The sequence below is a fragment of the Peromyscus eremicus genome, chromosome 4 (genome assembly GCF_949786415.1).
Source record: "Peromyscus eremicus chromosome 4, PerEre_H2_v1, whole genome shotgun sequence".
In the NCBI taxonomy this organism is placed as follows: domain Eukaryota; kingdom Metazoa; phylum Chordata; class Mammalia; order Rodentia; family Cricetidae; genus Peromyscus; species Peromyscus eremicus.
This window is the reverse complement of record NC_081419.1, coordinates 9,497,943-9,512,282: the sequence shown is the minus strand read 5'-3', so window position 1 is coordinate 9,512,282 and position 14,340 is coordinate 9,497,943.

Below are 14,340 nucleotides of genomic sequence, written 5' to 3'. Positions count from 1 at the left end.
GAAGAAGGAAATATCCAGGACTCAGTTTTAGTAAAATAATATTAGGAGCTATACTATTCAGGATCTGACAGGTCTGACCAGGACATCTGGATATTAAAAAGGGGTTTCTAGGTTAGGATTGGTTACAAAAGTGATGACATTCACCTTGCATGTAAACTCTAGAAACTAGCCCTGCAGATTTGTGCAACACAGTCACAGAGAACGGTTACTCTGGCATGGCATTACTTAGAGCAGTAGAGGCACAGACGGAATGTCTGGCGATAGAAAACCAGCACATAATTGTATTTGTGAATAAAATGTGGCTCACTCATAGAAAAGGGTGTCTTATGAGGTGATGGAATGGTCTTCAAACTATGCTGAGTGAGAAAGTGAAAGTAACATTAGTTTACCGTGCAAACATTTGTAGCCCCTATGGGAAAAAAGAAAATACACATGCCTGACTGGACAAAGAGAAAACATAGAATAAAACCCATTAAGCCCATAACGGTGTCTGGTCCGCACTATCTCTCTGGGACAGAGGACAACGGCAAGGGTCAGGGGCTAAGCAGAAGACGACTCAATGTGCATCAAACCTCCTTTTTTATATTGGAATTCTTTATCATGTACACATATGTATACATATGTTTGCATCTCTTGCAGTAACAAAATATGAGGGGAAAATAAAGGTCTATGAATCTCAAATTGTGTGTGGCTATCTTAGTTATGTAATAGTGTGACTACATTTACCATCTTTTCCTTGTGCTTTTATGCACTTGATAAATTTAATGGCCTGAAAATGTGTTATTTCTATAATCATGAAAATAAGTACCATGAAAACATCCTTGTAACATGAATCTTAAAAGGTCTTATCATTTAAAAAAAAAAAACCTGGAGCCAGATACTGGGGTGAAAGTTAAAAGATCAGAGAAGCAGAGCAAGCCAGCCACATTCTTACCTCTACAAAATCCTCAGCCTCAAGAGAGTGAGTTCCTGTTTATTCATGCCTTATATACGTTTCTGTGTCCTGCCATCTTACTTCCTTCCCAGTGCTGGGATTAAAGACGTGTGCCACCATACCTGGCTCTGTTCCCAGTGTGGCTTTGAACTCACAGAGATCCAGGTGGATCTCTACCTTCTGAATGCAAGGATTAAAGGTGTGTGCTACCACTACCTGACCTCTATGTTTAATATAGTGACTGTATTTGTCCTCTGATCCCCAGGCAAGCTTTATTGGGGTACACAATATATCACCACATTTCCCTTTTTTGTCTAAAATAATAAAAGAAGGTTATAACTAATATAAGAAAAACTATATACAATAAGTATAATAACTATATACAATATATATAGGCAATAAATATATCAACAATGTCTAGTCCATTTGCATTTGACAAATTCAGTGAAAATACTCCATTATATATCTATCCTATTTTGGTGAGTCCAAAATGTACCTAATTCACTTTCTATCCTAACTTGTATTACCAACCAAAACTATCTTTTGATGTCTTTCAAACTTATACACTTTACACCTCTTTAGTGAGTTTATGTTCTGAATTTGTTAACAAGGAAAACTATAACTAACTATAACTATCTAATCTTCATCTCCCTCAGAGACCCGAGAAGGAAATAATATTGAGTAAGGAGGAAGTGCAAACAAGCAATTTCCAAAATATGTGAGTTATGACAGAAACAGCTAGTTGCCTGGACAGTCACCCAAGTTTCCTCTGCAATGTTGAGGCATCCATCTTCAGCCTACAGGCCTAGCATATCTGACAGACTCATCTGTGAAGTAGGATTTTCTAAAAGGCTGTCCTACCTTGTCTTGGCAAGGATCAGCAGTCCTTTCTTTTGTGTCCTGCTTGTCCATTTTGGACAACATACTGTCAGCAGTCAAGGCAAGGACACTTTCTTGCCCAGTGGCTAGCTTTTGCAATAATGAAAGTAAACTCCGTAAAGAGTTTCTTTGATGCCCATATCTTCTCTGAAGTAGATTGGTGCTGCCAGGAGCAGACAAGTCTCACAGTCATAAAAAAAAAAAATCTATGTTATTAAAAGATCTTAAATGCCATATTCTGTAGATCACTAAAGTTTTTGAAGATGACTTGTCTATCTAAAATATATTTCTGTTTTACCTTGAAAACATACCTAATATGATTACAAGTTCAATTGTAGTAAGTGACTAAATACTAACTTGAATTTCTTTATATCCTAATTAGTTGGTAATAACAACTTTCAAGGACTAGCAATTTGCATTACATTGTTAAATGAGCTGCATAGGTACAATACCTTGAACAAGATTAGAAATATATGTACAGTATTTCTAACAAAATTAATCTCAAATTTGCATCTATATACATAATTTGTATACAATATACAAAAATACAGTCCAATGTAAGATATTTAAAACTAGTAGTTGCTTTCTAAAAGTAGATTCAATAATTTACCTTTTTATCTTATCATATCCATATTCTCTCTTTTTTCTTTTAAGAGTACATTCAATAATCTACTCTTTATCCATCATTTCTGTATCTTTTTTTTCAGAGTAGATTCAATAATCTACCTCTTATCTATATCCTCTTTTTTTTTTCAAGCAAGAATCCTGAATCTAATCTCCTTGTTTAGTTTTTTTCCCTGACCATTATCAATTAACAACTTGATAACCAACCATCCTAAACAATAACAATTATTCATAACCCATTGAACAATCAAAAACCACCCACCCCACCTCTTGGGAATGTGGGCATCATTTTCTTAAAATTACTTCTTGCTGTCTGGGGGTGAAGGCATTTTTAGGGGATCCTGACAAGAAAATTTTGGGTAAATTATCAAGTCCTAAGAGAGTTAGCTGTATCATTTGTCCAGTTTTCCCATAATGGGAAAGTGTAGGGCTTGTCTCAAGTCTTTGTTCGAGGAGTCTGTGAGGATGGATCATCTCAGTTAACCATCTTGAAATTGTCCTGAGCAGTTTGTAGTGCAAAGCAGATCTTTGGGTGGTGTTTGCCAGCTTAGTGGTATTATTATTGTCCATGTGGAATCATCCTGTGGAGCCCCATCATCTGTTTGGAGACTTCAAAGTTGCTGTTAGGCATGATCATGGTTCCCTGCAGAAAACTGATAGAGATTAAAACTCAAAGTCATGTACAGGAAGCTAGATGAGGTCTTTTTTCTAGAATTAGTACTCTATATGACCATTAATATCATGGCAAAAGTTTAAAATATATATATTAATCTTATTAATTTGATATAAAATTCATACCTCAACAAAAGTTTTAAAGAGTCAAAATAAAGCCAAAGAATTATGAGATTTGTGTCAATAGAATAGTCCCTTAATTTTGGCTTTTATTCTGTCCCATATCACATGGCTCTTCTGACATGATACTGAGATTTTGCATTTTCTTTTAACAAGCATTCTTGGGTTTAGAGAAGGAGAGAGCCACACTCCAACTCCAAAGCCAGCTTTAATTTTTAATTGAACTGGAACTACATAAAGACCATTTGCATTATGTGTCTGTAGAGAACAGCAGAAACAAACATTTAGAAATTTTATCTTGTTAGATAAATGTGATATACCAATTGGCCAATTTACTCTTTTTCTTGGGATGTTTTTTCTGGATGATTTGTCCTTTTTTTTCAGATGCCTCACTTGTCCAGAGTTCTTCAGATTCCTTAGCCTTCATTCTCCTGAAAGACTAAACCAAAAACCTTTCCCCAACCCTAATTTTGGGGAGGTTCCCTTATGCAAGTTATATCTGATTAAATAAAAAGCATTTGTTAGTGGTATAAGTTGGTTTAAATTGAATAGTTATGCTGGTTGATGAACTATCACCTCTTTTAATTAAGAGGTCTCTTTTGTTCAAATTGAACCTTTATCAATTTTGATGGTATTTATACCTTTTCCTCTCCTGTAGAAACAAAAGCAAAACCTCATCCCCAACTTAACACATATCCTGGTTTCCATTCTGAGGTCAGCACATCTTTAAAGTATATCAGCTGATTTAATGCTGTAGTTTTTTTCTATTATCCAATGTCTCTCCACAGCTGTTGTTCCTTTCTCACTAACAATGAGAAAATTCAAAGCTAATAGAGCATTATGTAATCTATTTTTGGCGGTTTTTGTTACTCCTTTCTGTTTATTTAGCATATCCTTTAGAGTTCAATGGATATGACTGCTTTGCCTGTAGGATTGTGTGGTATACCTGTAATGTGCTTTATATTGTAATAAGCAAAAACTGTTTCATTTTACTAGAGACATATGCTGGAGCATTGTCAGTTTTAATTTGTACAGATATACCCATGATGGCCATAACTTCTAGCAAATGAATGATTACAGAATTAGCCTTTTCAGAACTCAGAGCAGTTGCCCATTGAAATCTTGAATAGGTATCAATGGTGTAGTATACAATTCAATTTTCCAAATTCTACAAACTGAAACACATCCATCTGTCAGATTTCATTCCTCTGAGTACCCTTTTGGTTACATCCCTTTTGGTAATGGAGTCTTATTGTAAAAAGAACAAGTAGGACATTTCCTTATAATTTCCTTGACTCATTGCCAGGTTATGAAAAAATCCTTTTTTAAACCCTTAGCATTGACATATTTTTTTAATGAAATTCTGAGGCCCCTAGCACATTTCCTATCAATAATTTATCAATCTCATCATTACCTGTGCAAGAGGGCCTGGCAGACACGTATGGGATTAGATGTGAGTTATGTATAAAGGATGATTCTTATTCCTGATTATTTCTTGTAACTGAATAAATAATGAAGTTAATTTTGACTCATCAGGGATAAATTCTGCAGTTTCAATATGTAAGACCATTCACTCTTTTCAGCAAACTGAGAGTCAGTAACTCTGTTGAGAGGTTCCAAAAATCCATTAATACCATCAGAATAGCCTATAATTCCGATTTTTGGACTGAGTTATAAGGACTTTGAATCACTTGACTTAACCTTTCTGATTCGTAACCCACCTTTCCTTGCTTGTTTGCATCTGTATAAAATGTAGGGGCTCCAGATATTGGTGTTTCCTGTACAATATGAGGTAGGATCCAGTTAACTCTCTTTAAGTTTAATTCTGTAGCTTTTGGGATAATTGTTGCTAATCTCTCCCCAAAAAATTACTGCAAACTCTTTGCCAACATTCACTTTCTGCCCAGAATTTGTCAATTTCATCATTAGGTAAAGGTACTGTAATTTCTGCTGGGTTTGTTACTGCTAATTGACAAAGTCTCAATTTTCCTTTTCAAATCAACTCAGAGATCTATTCCATATAAGTTTTTAATTTTTTTCTGTTTATTTGGTAGAAATATCCATTCCAATATAATATCTTCCCTTTGCATTAAAATCCCTGTAGGAGAATGCTTAAAGGGTAAAATAACCAAAATGCAATCAAGCTTTGGATCCACATGATGCACATGTCTTTCCTGTATTTTCTTTTCCACCAAAGCCAATTCTTTCTCAGCTTCAGCTGATAATTCACTTGGGCTGTTTAAGTTCTTGTCACCCTCTAAGGTTTTGAACAAATTACTCAGTTCATCATTTTTTGTCCCAACAACAGTCCATAGACTGGAAATGTCTCTGAATAATCTTTGAAAGTCATTAAGAGCCCATAATCTGTCTCTACTAATTTGCATGTTTTGGGGTCTAATTTTTTGTAGATATATTTTATATCCTAAATAATTAATAGAATCTACTCTTTGTATCTTTTTAGGAGCAATTGTAATCCCCAACAAGGCAAAATTTTCTTTACTTCTTCAAACTTCTTTCTAAAGTATCTGCATTTGAGTCAGCTAGTAAAATGTCATCCATGTAATGACAAATTATAGATTTAAGAAATTGTTTATGTATTACTTCCAGTGTCTGTCATACAAAATATTGGCACAGGGTTGGGCTATTTAACATTCCCTGTGGGAGAACCTTCCATTGATATCTCTTAACCAGCTGAGAGTTTTTGTAAGTAGGCACCGTGAAGGCAAATCTTTGTCTTTTTCTTGTAAGGGTTTTGAAAAGAAACAATCTTTTAACTTGATAACTATAAGAATCCATCTTTTAGGTAACAGAGTAGGCAAAGGAATTCCAGACTGTAGAGAGCCCATTGGCTGAATTACCTTGTTAATTGCTCTTAGGTCTGTTACAACTCTCCATTCACCAGATTTTTTTTTAATAACAAATATAGAGGAATTCCAAGGGCTGCTTGATTCTTCAATATGCTGAGCATTTAACTGCTCTTTTACCAGCTGTTCTAAGGCCTATAGTTTCTCTGTTGTTAAAGGCCATTGCTGAAACCATACAGGCTTGTCTGTTAACCATTTTTAAGATAGGGCTGTTGGTGTCTTTGAAAGATCAGCAGCTGTTGTGCCCTGTTCTAGTACAATCTGGATGGTCAATGACTGTTCTTTATAATACCTTCTAATATTTTTCTCAGAAACATATGTTAGTTTATGGTTTATTTCTGAGATTGGAGGAATGTTAATCTGGGTATTCCATTGTTGTGATAAATCATGGCCCCAAGATTCATAGCTATATTAGCCACTTACGGCTTTAATTTTCCTCTCTGTCCTTCTTGCCCTATACATTTGACCCATCTCACACTGTTTCACTTGAGATAATGTTCCAACCTCTAACAGCTGAACATTTACCTCCTGAAGAGGCCAATTTGGATGCCAAGATTCTGGTTCAATTATTGTTACATCCACACCTGTGTCTACAAGATCTTCAATGAGAACGTCATTTATTCATATTTTTGATTTTGGTCTTTGTTCATTTATAGAAGTTTGTCAAAAAATTTGCTTTATGGTTTTTCCTGAATTTCCTGTTCTCTGCTATAGCTGTTCTATCATCCCGAGCAGTATGTTTTTTTACAATAGGCATTTGGTTATTTAATTGCTTTGAGAAGAAGTTTCTTCTATGATGGCAGGAAAGGACTGAACTTAATTTGCCATGGGGGCCTGTGAAAGGCCCCTTAGGGAGTTTCCCAATGGCAAAAGCAAAGGATTACCTTCTCTGTCCCTTGTAGATCTCCATTTGTTAGTCCAATGTTTGTCTGTACCACACTTTCTGCACATTCTAGAAAGGAGGGGTGTTTTGTTGGGATTATTCCTTGAAAATACATTGTTTCTAGGAATGTCCTATTTACAGTTCCTTTTTAGGTGACCTTGTTTACCACAATTGAAAGACCTGACATTAACATTTTTCCTCAAACCTCTGAAAATCACCTATCCTACCCAAGTATCATCATAGTCATGAGATTAAATATTAATTGTGTAATACTAACTACCCTTTTGCATTGTGCACTAGAATTTTCAAAAGCCAGAGATTCAATTATTATCTGTCTAGCTTCTGAATTTGGTATCATTCTATTTACTGCTAAAGACAGCCTTGGTAAGAAATCTATAAAGGTTTCATCTGGGCCCTGTATAATTTTTGTAAATGACTCAATTTTCTTTCCTACTTCCTCAATTCTGTCACAAGGCTCCCATTCGGCATAAAATTAGGGTGTGGTCATCATGTAAGATTGTCTTTGTATATCAGCATAATCGCCTTTTCCAAGAAGTTGATCTTGGGAAATTTCCATACCTCTAACTCTACATCATTGTTTAATTGTCTTAGCCTCATCTTTCCACCAGGTCCTCCACTGTAACTATGTTCCAGCCTCTAGGACAGCTGTAACCAAATCTTTCCTGTCTTGAGAGATAATTCTATTATAATTTGACCATAAGTTTAACATCTGCTTTACAAATGGAGAATGCATACCATATGAGACTATAGCTTCCTTGAATCTCCTCAAATCTAAGATTTGCACAGGAGTCTATTCAGCTCATACATAGCCTTGAGCATTTGGCAGTTCCTGTAAGGTCACTGGATATATTAAGGTTGACTATTTGAAAGTCTTAGGCTGTTTGTCTGTAACCATTTAACGTAATTCTGAGATTGGTTCACCTTTAAATTCTTCTGTCTGGGTCTGAATTTCTCTACAATTTGTTTTAACAAGTTTTTCTAAAATTTTTATCTTGGCACTCATATTAACCAACTTTTTAAATGATAAAACAAATGATCAAACATAATATTTATAATTGATATTACATCTATCCTATCAACATTAATTATCCTATCCTTTAATTGTTCCATTTTCAGACTGCTTAATGTGTTATCAAACAGAGACCAAACAACATCCATTGTAAGAATGTTTCCCATTTTTTAAAATGGGAAAAAATTCTCTTTTAACTAATTTCTCCCTTCAAGATATCTTAATTGACTCACCAAATTTGCGGCTACGATGATTCAGATGTGAGGCTGACTGCTTCTCTGTAGAACAGTAGAAGCCCAAGCAGGTTTCAAGGCTACCTAGTGTGGTAGTAGTCAGAGATGGGGATCCAGAGAGAGCCCACAACCCAACAGAAGAGAAGAAGACAAAGAGACTCCTGCCACATGCAGCTCGGGCCTAGGCTGGGGCATGCAAGGCCACAAGTGTCTTTTTAGTGAATTCATGCCACAAACATTGAGTTGCCAGATATAACACTTATCTTAAAAGGTCTTATTAATTAAAAAAACAGCCAGGTATTGGGGTAAAAGCTGAAAGATCAGAGAAAGAGAACAAGCCAACCACATTCTTCTCTTTATAAAATCCTCAGCCTCAAGAGAGACTTCCTCTTTACTCATGCCTTATATACCCTTCTGTGTCCTGCCATCTTACTTCCTTCCTGGTGCTGGGATTAAAGGCGGGTGCCACCATGCCTGGCTTTGTTCCCAGTATGGCCTTGAACTCACAAAGATCTGGATGGATCTCTGCCTCCCAAATGCTAGGATTAAAGGCATGTGTTACCACTGCCTGACCTCTATGTTTAATATAGTGGCTGTCTTTGTCCTCTGATCCCCAGTCAAGCTTTATTGGGGTACACAATTATATCACCACCCATCCTAAAAAGAAATAAGGTAGAACTAGCTCTGCCTGAGATAACAATGTCTAAAATACATGGGGAAATAGTTGTAATTTTTCCCTGTCATCCATACACACACATCATTCAAAATACAGGTCCATAAAGTAACATTTATAAAGAAAGGCAAGGAAAACAGCAAGGGAAATTCAATTCAGAATTGTTTAAAAACAAAAATTTTTCAAGTTTTCCAGATGAGACAAAGTTTTGATTTTGGTACACACAGTACAACATGTTACCTCAGGTGTCATTGTGACAGCAGCTTCTAATGCTTCTGTCATCAAAAGAATTTGGTGATGTCACCAAGACAAGAAGACTTGGCGACAGAAGGGCACACAGTACCTGACTTGGGGTTTTGTTTTTTTGTTTTTGTTTTTTGTTTTTGTTTTGTCCTATCATTCCTCTTTACATTATCAAAACCAAAGGTAAAGTGACTCTTAGGAAAGGCATTATAAAATTTTAGATTATCATTGTAAAAATAGCTGGCTATCATTCCCAAATGCTGGCCTAAAAACTATAGTGTACAGAACTACACACTATAGAACTATATAGTGTAGGTAATACATCAATGTATTCCTGACTTGAGAATAAAGTCATTACTGGTACATAGATAGGAAATCATCTGGCTAAATAAGCCACCAGCTTACTTCACTCAAACTTTGTCCCAACTTACCTTGAATTTAAATAGTGAATATTTCCCTTTGTTTTAGGGACATGGAGTTGTTTCTACCCACAGCCCACTATGATAGTCTCTGCAAAGGAACTTTCCAATAGAGATGTAAGTCACATGTGTCACCTTACATATCTGAAGGGATACACTATAAAGTGGAAAAAAGAAACAGATGAAACTTTAGTCAAATATTTTCTTTTACCAATGTTTCCAAAATTTCATTTCAACTTTGATTAATACTAAAAAAATAAAATATCCTAAATCCCTGCCCCCCTCCAGGGTTTCTCTTTGTAGCCCTGGCTGTCCTGGAGCTCACTAAATAGACCAGACTGGCCTCGAACTCATAGAGATCTGCCTGCCTCCACCTCCCAAGTGCTGGGATTAAAGATGTTGTGCCACTATGCCCTGCACATTTTTCTTTTTTGTATTCTGTTTTCTAACTCCACTTTTTAGATCATGTGGTTCACAGACTCACTGCTCATTTGGCTGGTGGCTGCTGCACAAGGTACACACCTAAAACTTTTGGTAATTTAATAAATGTTTAAAAAAATTAAACCTCCGTGTTTCTCCGGTACCCAATGGCAAGACCTACTTTTGAATGATACCTGCTAAAACCCAGTCTGTGTGCAGATATCTAACACTGCTGGTGTACACTCAATGAATTAGTGGGGGCTGAATGCCTTTACTTATATGTTCACTGTTTGTAAAGGAGTCTCATATACCTGTCAGACAGTGTATGTATTTTGAAGTGATTAGTCCGGAGGTCTTTGAGCCTATTTTTGACTTCGTTAATATTCTGATCCCACCTTTTGGAGCCACCCTGTGTCCTGAGGTAAAAGTCTCTTTTTAAGGAAAATTCCACCTATTTCTCTCTCTCTCCTGCTTCCCTGCCATGAGGTATGCACCCTCAAACCCCCTCTCTCTCTCTCCTTCTTTCTCCCTCTCCTTTCTGTCTTTTCCCATCTTTCTCTTTATCCCTCATTATAACAAACCATTTCCACATGAATGCAGCTTCTGGGTTGTGAATGTCCACCAGCCTCCCCACTACCATGCGTGCATGGAGTGGGTCACCCACCAGCTCGCTGCCGCATCTGCCCAGCATGCCAGCATGGTTCTCTGTGAGCACAGATACCCTTGGGGCCCCCATGTAGTAATAAAACATAACAGGCTTTACTATCATTGTGATATACTTTGTTCGATAGTAGAACAATCTGGAATCAGACATTGAAGGTGGTGGCCAAGTTTCTACAAATTCATTTGTTGTTGGAAGACACTAGAGAAAGGTGTTTGTTTGTTTGTTTCATCTTTAACTGAAATCTTTTTCTTCTCTTTTTTTGCTCTTTATTTTTAGGAGAGAATGAATTATAAAAGAGAAATGCTGTTGCTAATCTTGCTTGCTTTATTGCTGGCATTATATAAGCACCACCCCAGGTAAATATGAAACCCTGATGCATCCCAGCAATTGATATAGCTGACCTAATGTGCTGTGCTTTTACCCAAAGACATTCAAGCACACCTTAATTTAACTTAAGAGAAATCAGTTTTTCTTTGGTGAACATATACATTAATTCTTTCATTTTTTTCAACTTTCAAGAGCAATGATCAATACCAGGCTGTGGTGGCACATGCCTTTAATCCCAGCACTTGGAAGGCAGAAGCAGGTGGATCTCTGTGCGAGCCCATTTGGGTTTCCTAGTGGCTTTACCCAGCAGGTCTACATAGAGAGGATGATTGGACCACAGGCCTGAGTGCAGGTGTCTGAGGTGGTCTGCACTTGGCTGTGCTGGGGGGAGATATTTTGCTCCACCCCTTTGCATTCCTTTAAATACCCTAGGGCAGAGACAGTCGGGGCCCGATGGATTATGATCCAGACCCTCCTGAGTCTATCCTGTGTTTTCTATCTGTTTCTCTCCCCCTCTATCCTTCTAATATTTCCTGCTGCTTCTACTCAAGAGTACTCTGGGGGAAATGTGGGGATGGTGGGTAGCCTCCCCCACAGATGACACCATGAACAGGGACTAGGAAAAAGGAAAAAGTAATATATATTTTTATAATATCCAGAGTGCTTGGTGAAAATGGGCTGTGTGTCTCTGCCACTTACAGAAGAGGAACAGTTTGGTTGTGTAGTCAAAACAGTTACATAGGGCAGGGGGTTTTATCCTTGAAAGAAAAGGAAAAAAATGGACTGGAAGGATGTTTGAGGCTGCAGCATAGAATCTTCTTTATCAAGATTTCTCTCTTTATGTCTCTCTCTTAGTTTCTACCTATGAAAAATAAGGAAGGTAGAGTGTAGCAATATAGTGCAGGAAGAACTTAGAGAAAAAATTTACTTAGGATAAGATAGGCAAGTAGACAGAGAAACTAAGTCTGTAATTTTCTAACTTTAGAGGCTTTGAATGCAAACTGGGGGAAAATCTATCTTTTTTGAGCTTATTGGGCAGAAAAAAAGATTCCTATGGAAGCTTTTGGTCTGGGGACAGCTAAAATGCTAAGTCCAAGCAGCAAAGGAAAGAGATTTCCCCTGCAGCTGATACAGATGGGCAAAACTTGTAGAATACCTTACCCTCAGAATTAGTTTTCTGTTGGCCATGAAGCCAAAAAGTTTAGAGAACAATAGTCTTGGGAAAAACTTAATCTTTCTCTCTCCAACTAAAAGTTTTCATTGGTAAAAACTATCTCTAAAATACTAAAAAGCCTTTCAGAACTTTCTGAGTTTCTCTTTCTGTAAGGACAAATTTAGGTTCACCTGAAAGAATGCAGGAATTCACCTGTGATTTGCTCTAAGGGAAAACCTCTCTGCTAAGCTCTGTCTTTCTTTCAAGCCAGGAGAAGCAGCAGTCAGAATCCCCTGAGGTTAGATAGAACTTAACGCATGGGAGAATGTGAGTGAAGAGCCACAGAGAGCCAAGTAGGGCAGAAAACTGCTAGCTCAGAAGAAGGCAGTAAGCCCCAGCCTCTAAGCTGCAGCGGTAGCTGAGGCATCAGGGGCTTTGTTTAGATCCCCTGGAGCGATGCAAAGCCTCTCTACTAGCACTGTATCCTTGCTTCTAACCAACAACTGAGGAGCGACTAGCCAGCACCTCCAAGTTCGATCGAGTGCATTCTGGGGATACCAAGGGTTCCTGCAGTTGTCAACGACTTCCTTCAGCACACAGCTGAGACACACGGATTCTTCCCTGATGGGGGGGGGGGCTGCTGGAGGAAGCAGTAAAGCCGAGCTGTATTTGCAGCTGCACTGCCAAGTCGGGAACACCAGGAAAGAGCCGAGCCAGGAGAGAATGGAGAACTGCCCAGGAGCAAAGCTCTTTTCTATCCAAGAAAGCACTTCCTGGGAAAGTTTTACTTCAAGCACTTGTGGTTTCTGACTCCCGGTGAGGAGAGGGTGTGAAGTCCTGAAGGATTACTGCCTCTGGGAATAAGCTGCTGTCTGAGTGTGTGGACAGATGAACACAACTTGCTCAGGCAGAGGGTCAGGTGAAAGGCCTCATGAGGCAAAACACCTGCCATCGTGCGAGTTTAGGGATAAGAAAAACCTCCCTTGATAAAAAAGCAGAAGTCTGAGCACAAACCACACAGACCCTGAAAACAGAAATGGACAAAAGTCCCTACCTTCAGAAGCAGAGAAAGCTGCCACTGTGGCATTGGAAACTGTTTCTAGGGCAGAGGAGATAAACTGAGACCAAACTGGCAGCTGTCTGGGAGAAAGTCTCTCTGAAGGAGCTGTAGGAGAGCTTTGCTAAGTGTTTTTGTGTCTTTTCACTGGTGGCTGGGGCAAGTAGACAAGCCCCAAGGGAATGTTGGAATCAGGAATGCCCGTCTCAATACATGCTAATGGGGTAGGTGCGATTCTTATCCAGGGCCAGTATCAGATGAAAGAAAAATACTTATTAAGGCCAGCTCAGGGAGAGCAAAAATCTTTTGACTCAAGAAACTTCCCATAGTAAAGAAAAAATAAAGTTCATTTGAAAGCAAGCCTGGTAAAAGGGAACCAGAAGTTGACTCCTAGACCTGAAAAGAACTATGGGAAATGAAGTCCGAAAAGTAGCACATAACAGTGGGCTGATATAAGAAAAATGCATTCTGGGAAAGGTAGTTTCCCAGTTTCCCACCACTAAAGATGGTGGCATTGTCCGGAAAAACTTTTTTCAGCTTGGAAAAACAAAAACAAAAAAACCCGCTCATAAAAAACTTAAAATACAGCTTTTAAAAGATTAAGAAGGAGGAAAATTGTCTGAGCATTTGTTGAATTCCAGTTCCAGTGAAAAATTTAAAGGATATGAAGCTCAGAGCTTCGTGGCTTTAGGTTCCTTTGAGAATATACTTTATACTGCCTAATAGCTGCTCAGAGTTGGGTTTTTTTTTTTTATGGTAGCTGGATGACAAAAAAGCTACCTATAAGAGCAATCAAGTCACTTAGAAATACATTAAGCTTTCAAGACAAACAGTCTAGCAGGTGAGCTTGCTGAATGATGCAGGTCTGGAACTCTACTCCAACTTAGACAGTTATCTTCTGTTGGGAAATTGTCTGTTGAGTTGCTAGCCAAGCAATTCAGAAACAGAATATTCCTTAGGAGGTTTTCCATCTCATCTCTTTTCTTTCTTTTTTGGGTTTGCTGTAAACTGAGATACCTCTTAATAGAGTTTTTATAAAAGATCTGGAATGAATAAAGTAGTGTTTAGCAATAGAACTCACTAAATCCCAGGGTTGAGAGAGCTATTAAAGAATTAGACTCTTGCCGGGCGGTGGTGGTGCACGC